We start from the raw sequence: 9794 nt of genomic DNA, 5'->3' as shown, positions 1-9794 counted from the left end.
TCCGAGCCTCTAGCAGGAATGCAGTCCTGCAAACAGCTTGGGTTTAGATTTCTGACCTCCAGAACATGAAGATTGCAAATCAGTTGTATTATAACCCACTACATTTGTGGTAAATTGTGATAGTAACAAGAAGAAATAAAAATAGATGGGATTCAACTTCAATAATCTTTCACATTAGCCATACCCTAGTTGTTTCCAAGGAGAAAATTATCCCTACTGGCTCTACCATTGGTCAAGTTCTAATTCCCTTTTATCCTCATCTTCCTGGTTGTCTCTCCTACAGCCCTGGTTAGAGGATCTCTGACCCCCAGCCTCACATTCAGACCAGAGGAGACTCCCCAAGTACAGACCATGTATCAACCTACTAACCTCTGTTTTGGCCCAAGGTCTAGGATTTTTTGGTCTAGACAATTCCTCTTCAAACGGCTGATGGGAAAAGTTGTTCTTCATCTTGGAAGTCAGTGTCTGAGCCCGGCCCACACTCTTTTGACCTATTTTTCTTTCTCTATCTTCTTCCAATGCGCCACTCCATCTTTTCACTCTCAGCAGGTCCAATGAGATCCCCTCACTTTCTTTAAATACTCCAATGGCTTTCTTGGCCCATTGATCAAACCAAGATGCCTCCAAGATGTTTAAAGATCTGCTGATCAGCCTCAAACTACCACTTTGTCACTGCACATATGGCTGTTGCATGGGTCAATTTCTTCATTGTGCCATGAAAATATCTTGTGTTCTTAGGCTTCATTGTCTTCTCTGCTGGAATGTGCTTTCCCCCCACTTACAGCAAAAATTTTCTCATCATGTATGATTTTGGAGCTGCTCAGTGTCTGAATGCCCTTGTTATGTTTGGAGAATCTGCTCAGTGTCCGAATGCACTTGTTATGTTTGGAGAATCTGCTCAGTGTCTGAATGCCCTTGTTATGCTTGGAGAATTTTTTATTGTTTTCCTCATGAGCTTGGTAGAAAGCAGTGCTCTTGCCCTCTATGGAAGTTGAAGAGGTCAGCTACTCACGTACCCAGCATCCTTTACTGACCCTTGAACTATCTTTGACCATTAGATAAAGATGGACTAGGCTGTGATTTGGAGCTAATGACACAAAGAAGCAGAGAGATGAAAAAGCCTCTTCAGTGGTGATGGTGGCTGCAACATCCATTTCTTCTGTGGCAATAGGGGCAAGGGGCCTGTGTAGCAGCTGGGGTTCAGGCTGGTGGTGTCTTCAGTGCACCAAACTGTTTGGGCATTGGTCTAAATCCATTGGATAATTTTAGCTCATGATTTTACCTCTATAAAAAATAAAAAAGACTGTTAGTTTACAGAGGGCAGGGCCTTAAAGGTCTCTGGGGTTGGTGAGAGTGATGATTTGAATGTCTCTCCAAAATTCATGTGTTAGGATTGGGTTGTAAAAGGATTTAAGAGGGTGAAAACTTAATGGACTGTGGTGTTGATGGATGGAGCCTTTGGGAAGAAGGAACTGGAGGGAGAAGGAATGAGACAGAGGCACACAGAACACAGACACCTGTGCTCCTGGTCTCTTCTCGTGTGTCACCCTCGGGATTCAACCAACAAGAAAACCCTCACCAGATGAAGCCCATGGACCTTGGGCTGCAATATCCAAACAGTGACCTAAAAAAAACTATTCTATTTTTTTTTTTTCGGAGAGGTTTTTGCTATAGGGCATGTGCACTCGCCAGAAGGATAGAGAGAGACAGAAAGACAGAAAGCGAGAAACCACCCCCTATGGCAGTTGGCCACGCCACAATCCCTTCTCCTCTATTGTCCTCTCAGGATCTTGGCCACATATACACCTGCACCCAGCATGAGTTTAAACCACTGGGTCTGGGACTCAAATTGCAGTTGACTACATGGGAGTCCAGTGACATAGCCATTATGCCATCTGCTGGTCCCTCTATTTTTTTTTTTTAAGAGAAGATTTTGCTATAGGACACATGGGCTCGCCAGAGAGACAAAGAGAGACAGAAAGCAAGAAATCACCTCCTAGGAGGGATGGCCACATTGCAATCCCTTCTCCTCCATTCTCCTCTTGGGATCTTGGGTACGCACACATATGCTCCTGGTGTGAGTTTTAAGCTGCTGGGTCTGGGACTCGAACTGAGATAGATTATGCGGGAGTCCAGCGATGTAACCATTATATCTTCTGTGTGTCCCAAGAAACTATTCTAATAAGCTACCCAGTTTTGGGTATTTTTCTGTTATTGGCAGCAGACTGGACTGGAAGAATAGCTTTGGATAAAAGGAAAGAAAGACGCTTGGGAGAGAAAGAAAGGAAGTGTTCATTCACATATGTGCTAGGTGCTTGCTGGGTGCTTTAACACACATTCTTCTTTAATCTCCACTCTAAGACTATGACGTAGGTATGATGACCCCCACTTTATAGAAGAGAAAATGAAAGTTCTGAAAGTTTAAGTGCCTTTTGATAGAATACACACCCTAGGATATGGCAGAACTGGGGTTTAAAACCAGATGCATCTAACTCAAGAGTCTCCTTCAAATGAAGATTTTAGTACCACATTTTGCAATCAAGAGGATATTCATTTATTCATACATTTATTCATTTGACCTGTTAGAATTCTTACTATATGCAGGACACTGCAAAGGAGTGAGAATAGTGCAAAGACTAAAACAGACCTGGTTACTAGCCTCATAAAGTCTAGTTTAGATCACTAGTCTTGCTCTAAGAAGCTGTGAATTTATTGCTCAGTCATCCAACCATCCATTTATCCACATACTCATTCAATTGACTCATGCATTCATGTAATGATTTTTCACATGCTCAATCCTATACTCATTTCATCATTTTGTTAATCTTTTCTCTTATTCATTCATTCACTTAAAGTCTATCCTTTTATGCACTCATTTATTTATTCATTTTGATTCATTTTCCTGTTCACTCACTTCATAGATCCATTTAATCACATGCTAATTAATTTACTCATTCTTTCACTCTTGTATCCACTCATTTCTTTCAACTATTTAGTCATCAAACATTTATTGAGCCTGGCTGTATTCCAGGGAATCCAGACATAGTAATCTATGAGTTCCATAAGAGGACTGTTGCTGTCTTTGTCTTCTTTGATGAAAACACTGAAGAGAAATCTTCCATAGAGCCAGAGTAGGAGTCTCCAAAGAGCTGTGGAGGGCAAGGGCAAGCATTGCAGCCTGCCATTACTATTTCCTAATCTAGGGAGTCTCTCAGACTAGGCAACACATCTGCCCACAAGATGTCACCTGTTATCATCTTGTAAGAAGCGACGGTCTGGGAGAATCTGCCCGCTTTGAGTGTTCTCTGTCTTTCCTCCCTTCTCCGTCAGAGAAAATTCCCCTGCAGCTATTGGTCTTCCCTGGCTCTGGGCAGGGGCTGGCAGTGACTTGCTTTGTCGAGGCAACACCCAGGAAGATATGAAGCCTGTTCTGTAGGGCTTATCTTAAGCTTGTGAGGCAACAGGAGACAGAAGCCATGAGAGGAGAAGCTTGGCAATCTCATTAGCAACTGATGTTTTGGTACTTATCTGAGGATGGAGGTGGGGGTGATGGGTGGGAAAGGGTTTGTATTGCAGCAAAATAATTTTGATGAGACACCTGTAAGAACTTTTCAACATTGGATGCTGTAAGACCAAAGGGAGATAGTGCAATTGTCTTTTATCCTGAATCCATGGTACAGTACTTAATATGTATGCGTGTTCAATAATGCTTATTGAACACACAGGACTAGGAGTTTGGAGACTTGGGTCAACAGTATTACTCTATTCTTAATTCTCCATTGAGACGATTTTTTTCCCCTATATAAGGTGGTCTTCAAAAAATTCATATAAAAAGGAGTTAAAGTAAGAATTACGATTGTTGCCAAGAAATGTGAAATCCATGCATAGTTTTTTCATAACATGCATTGTATACAAACCTTTTGAAGATCCTCTTGTATTTCCCTCGTTGAGCTTTTATGTCTTTATCAGCATCATAGAGTTGTGATGAGGATTAAGTAAAACAAGGCACATAAGTGACTAGTTCAGCCAGTGCCTGTCACCTAGTACCTGCTCAAGAACTACCTGTGGCAGATAAATTCTAAAAATCTTGTACCCCATGGTAATTTACTAAAAATACCTGTAACAAATTATTAATGTGGTTTAACTTACAGGAGCACAGGATGTTTACTCATGTTGTTAGGCAGACAGTAGGTTTTGGAATAAGACAGACTTGGACTGTATTTAGAGTGGCATGTGGGAAGGAAGAAGGGGAAATGAACTGAAAGAGTTGATGAAGAAATGGGAGGGCACTTAACTTCCTTTTGGCCTAGTGATAGGAGGGATTTACAAGAAAAAAACAGCTATACAAGGACTTTAAACAAGAGAAATATATGCTCAGATTTTTCTCTTGGCAAAGAGCACACTGACTGTTAAATCAGAAGTGGGTGCATGGGGTTCAGGCTGGAGACCCTTGAGGTCCAGGTGAAATGGCTAGAGCAAGGTACTATGTCAAAGGGGAGTTTAGGTGTCTGGGTCCTAGCTGCCTTAGCTCTCTGTGGAAGGCAGGTAGAGAAGGTAGGGGCAAGATGGTTAGAAATGGGTCTAAGCACTGTCCTACAATGCTCTGACCAGAGTAGCTCTGCACTCCTGAAGAGGAATTTGGTATTCTACATAAAAGACCTTACTTGTTTCTGTTCTCTTTGTTATTGTTTTGTAATATTTATTGTAATTTGTGATTTATATATAATCATTGACCATCTCACTGAAAGCTACTTCAAGGGGATATCTAAACTATGGACAAAGGTTTTCTTTAGTAAAGAATGATTTATGGAATACTTATGATGTGCTGAGCCCTGAAGGTACATCAGGGAATGTTAAGAGAAGCACATCTGGGACAGATGCTGAAGGAATTCTGAAGTCTAGTTATTCAATCAAAACCAATATTTTCTGAGCATCCATTATGTGTCTGGCATCATTCAGTTCTCTGGGTTTGTAACACAGACTAAGATAGCCTTCTTAGAGCTCAGAACTGGGACTGGTAGAGGTTAGCAGGGCAGCAAAGTTTTGAGTGTGTATGCTAATGTAGCAGCTTCCCTGGTCCCTATCTTAAGCCTGGTTCTTCTCTTATATTCTGTTCCCTGCCTCTCATACTTATACAGATAGGGAACTCACCTTCCCTTCCCAATTTTCACTAAAAGTCATTACACAGGTTTTGGTCTCTATAGAAAACTTTACAAAGGCATAGGAAGATGGAGGGAGTTGTATGATGAGAAGGTAAATGCATTGATTTATCATTAGTTCACCATTGATGCTCTTCGAGATTCTTTGACTGCCCAACCAGTGGCTTGGCCACCATCTTTCCTCACATCTGCATGTCTGCTTCCTTAACCACCTTCTGTAATGACAGAAGAGGTTACAGCAAATTTCAATTATGAATAGTATTTCCCCCTCTTGTTCGTTTTTATAACTATCTGTACAAAATTCATTATTCTTGCCATGTTGTAAGCTCCTTCAATCAACCGAGTTCAAGGCCTAACGTATAATGGACATTTAAAAAATATATGTGTACTTCAGAAAATTCATGAAAAAAAAATGGAGTTAGAATGCAATTTATTTTGGAGCAAAAAAATTTAAAATCTATGCATAATTCTTTTTATAATATGCATTTTGAGGATCTTTTTGAAGACTTCCCCTCATAGTTGTTCATTGAGTTAACAAGCAGATGAATGAGACCTTCAGATCACTTCTATCACAAGGGAAATGCGCTACTTATATCTTTGAGAGAAAATAAAGTAGGTTAACTTTTAAAATATGGGATTCTAAATTATAGAATAATTTGACACTTTTCCCTTTTGTATCTTCTACCTAGAACAGAAAAGAGTTAAACACAATGGGTTTTAGTGTCAGATGCTGTGGATTTAAATCTTGGTCCTTGCATTATATAGCTTTGGGCCAAACATTTATCTCTTATAAGCCTCAATTCTCTTATTTGTCTAATGGGCACATTAATAACATACAATGGAGTGGTTAAGTGCATACTTTAGAACTAGACTTTTGATTTTAAATCCTAGTTTCACCACTTCCAGTGGTAATCTTGTACAAGTAAATTATTCTCACCATCTTTATTTGCAAAATGGAGATAATATTACTGTTTACCTTATGGGGTTACTGGGTGGACATGAAAAACACTTAAACAGTGTCTGATGCTTCATAAGCATGATATAAGGTTAGGTGGTATTATTGCCTACCCAAGATAACTCACATAAGGTGCATGTTTGGCACAGTTCCTGGGATGTTTTAACTATTTTAACCTGCTAATGTTCAGGATTATTCCCTATTTATGTAAGTTAAATACATATTTCCCCTTAACTATCCTCTCTGAAAATGGGATATATCTCACAGTCACTTTTGGAAAGGAGGCATTATGATGTAGTTTTCCTTGACTGCAGTCTTATATAATGTTGTCAATCCAAGAAAATTCCAAGACAGTAGTGGAATACTCTGAAGATGTGCTGCATTGCTTGTGATCATTTCTGGGCTCAGCAGGTAACATTGTGGGGAAAAACAATGCACATAGACAATTCTAAGTCAAAAAGTGATTCAGAAAAATTGGATTTTGAATGGGACCAAGTATTTAGAAAATCCCTAATCAACTTTCCTCAGTATTTTTCTTCTTCCATGCAGTCTTCTTTGTGAGACTCATATACTGTAGAAAGCATTCTAAATAAATCTAAAGCTTCATTAAATATAAACTACACATTCTAGGTAGTCAATATATGCCACATCATAACTTAGTAGTTAGCATCTTTTTCCTCAGAGTTCCATAAAATAATGACACATCTTATGATTGCTTGCATCTTAGATGGATGAATTACAACACTATGCATACCCATCTGTTATTCAGTGCTGCCTGAGAAGTCAGCCCACTGTAGCAAGTGCTGTGGAAGGTGGGAAGAGGAGTAATAGAGGTTGAGGGCCCTGCTTGGAGCTGGTCACAGATTCTTCCTGCATATAGGGTCTTGTTGAGGGCAATCGGGACCTCCCATGTTCTCTCTTCAACATCCTGCTGCCAAACTGACCCGCTCTGATCTTTCATTGTAGGCCTGGCTTTGGCTCACCCTCAGCTTTCAGGCAAGTTGGTTTGCTTCACCTGAGCAAGTTGCAACTGCCTGGGCTGAGCCTCACCTTAGACTGTACAAGGGACAGTTCTGGGTTGGGCAGGCAAGTAGGTCTGATAAGGAGGATGGGCAATTTTTGTTCAGCACCACCTTGTAGAGAATCTGGGCTTGCCCTCTAGGGCTCAGGGCATGGGTAAGAAAAATATGGGCGGGACTTCCACCCAGTGAAAGTGATAAGCCTCCCCAAATATCACTGAGACTTGAAAGTAGGCATGTCCTACTGTTTCCCTGTGCCTAGGGGTTAGTCAAAATCAGGCAGTTACTCTTGCTCCTCAACTCTTTAACATGAAATTCTCTAGGTATTGTCCTTGCATTTCCAAAGACTTTTGTGGGAAGAAGAGGTTTTGATTTATTTTTTTTTATGGTGAAAAAGGGTGTATTTAGAATTAGTCAGTTGGACTTGGTTTAGATTATCCCAATTTTGTTGGCAATATCCAAAGCATCAGTATCAGAAGCCAGTCACACATATGCCTTCTTCTCTCCATCAGGACTGATTAGAGTGTTGACCTTGGCCATATCAATATCATAGAGCTTTTTCACAGCCTGTATGATCTGGTGCTTGTTGGCCTTGACATCCACAGTGAATGCAAGTGTGTTATTGTCTTCTATCTTCTTCATGGCAGACTTGGTGGTTGGGGGGAACTCCATAGCATAGAGGTCAAGCTTGCTTCTTCTGGGGGTGCTCTTCCAAGGATATTTGGGCTGCCTTTGTAGCCGAAGAGTCTTGAGCCTCTGGAAGGTGGGTGATGTACAGATCTTTTTTTGGTGACTGTGGATGCCTTTCAGCACTGCCTTCTTGGCCTTCAAAGCCTTTGCTTTAGCTTCAGCTTTGGGTGGGGCAGGAGCTTCCTTCTTCACTTTTGGCGCCATCTTGGTGAAAAGCAAGAGGTTTTGATTGTTAAGAAGAGTAGATGATGATCACTTAGTTTGGTGGCCTTGGGTACAGGTAGTGACATGTGGATATCAGAGAGGGAAGGGCCTAGCATGGACTAAGAAGGTGAAGGAAGTGGCCGATTGTAGCCAGTGTCCACACTGCACATGGGAAGATATTAGGAGCATCAACTCCTTTCTGCAGATGACTCTCAGGTGTGAGTACATAACATGCGTGTTTTTACACTTGAATTCAACTTATTCAATTAAGAAACAAAAACTTGAATTCACTATATGCTGTGAGTTCACCTCCCAGGAAAGAGATGGTTGATTTGATTTGACCATTTCTAGTTTGAAAACAATTAAAAAGAAGAACAAAGAATGAACTAGCCCTCAAAGACAATTCCTTTCTGTTTCAACTATAAGATATTGGTACATTGCCATCATTGATTTATTTGTTGATTGGTGTTTTGATTGATTGCTCTGTTGAGCAAATATTAAATATCTACCTGAGTCAGATGCTGCACCAAGAACACGGGACACAGAATAATGAAATAGAGACTCTGGTGGTTTCCAGAAACTTCCAAGGTAATAAATAAGCAAATGCCTATGACATGAAGCATTTTCTTGAGTCACTCGATCATCAAAACCTCCCTTTGAAATAGGCATTGCTATCTATTTGATAGATAATGAAATGAGGACTCCACAACTTAAACAAAAGTGGAAAATGGACTATGAGAGTTCAGAGGAGAGAGCAATGATTTTCATCAGGCAGTGACAGTAGTTTGGAGCAGTTCTTGGGGCTGGTACTGAGATGAAGGAAGAGCTGGCCCACAGTGAGTGGAGAGCAGGGACAGCCAGGTCTGGTCTGAGGGGAACAGCTAGGGTGATGGTCAGAGGAGCTTTAGCTGCTCAGAGAGCAGCCAGAAAGACTGTCAGCTAAGTCTTAGCTCCTGAGATCTTCCAATAGTTGAGTTTAATTTCATAAAAGCAGAACAACACCTCAGCGAGGCAAAAAGTAGTCTCTGCAAGCTGTGTTGCATGAAATTGCACAACTCTAATGAGCAGCTGAGTATGTGGGAATAGCTCAGTGCTGGAAACAGAATGGGCAAGTCTCCTCTGTCTCAAGAGTGTTTTTTCTTTCTTCCCCCCCCAGAGTATATCAGCTCAACTGCATGGGCCCCAAGTCTGTGGAAACCTAGGTGACTACAAGATGTGGCCAACTGTGGTTACGTGGTTCAACAGAAGCTGTGGCCTCTAATACTCATGCATTCATTTTGCAGATATTTACTGAATACTAACTACGTGCCAGATGCTTTACTAAGATAATTAAGACATGGTCTCTGCAATCCCAAACTCAGTCTAGTTGAAGGAATGCACCAGAAAAACAGTTGATTACTATAGTAATAAAACTCAAACACCTGCTATATGCAGAGCATTGTTTTAAGTGCCTTTCATCATCACTATAAAAATTGGTCATGTTATTATATTTATTTGATAGTGGAAGAGACAGGCACAGAGAGATGAAGCAACTTGCTCAAGTTCACCAAATTAGTAATAGGCAAAGCCAAGATTTAAACACAGGCAGATTGACTCCAGTGCCCAAGCCATTATAACCACTATGTTATTCCACCTCCTCTTACAACCAAGTAAATTACTTACCCAATGTAATATGACTGGAGGAAACAGAGGATGCTATAAAAACACACAAAAAAGTGATCTTCAACTCATTTGGTGGAGAGGGAGACAAGGACTTCCTGGAGAAAA

The 9794-nt window shown here is 40.7% G+C and overlaps 1 pseudogene; it reads right to left on the bottom strand.

Annotated features, from left to right (window-relative positions):
• Positions 1-7616: 7616 nt before the first annotated feature.
• On the bottom strand, positions 7617-8027 carry LOC106735206 (60S ribosomal protein L23a pseudogene; annotated as a pseudogene).
• Between the last annotated feature and the right edge of the window lie 1767 nt (positions 8028-9794).

The sequence above is a fragment of the Tupaia chinensis genome, unplaced genomic scaffold (assembly GCF_000334495.1).
Source record: "Tupaia chinensis unplaced genomic scaffold, TupChi_1.0 Scaffold000328_1, whole genome shotgun sequence".
NCBI lineage: Eukaryota > Metazoa > Chordata > Mammalia > Scandentia > Tupaiidae > Tupaia > Tupaia belangeri.
Note: the sequence above shows the minus strand (reverse complement) of the source record. Positions and strands in the feature narration are given on the sequence as shown.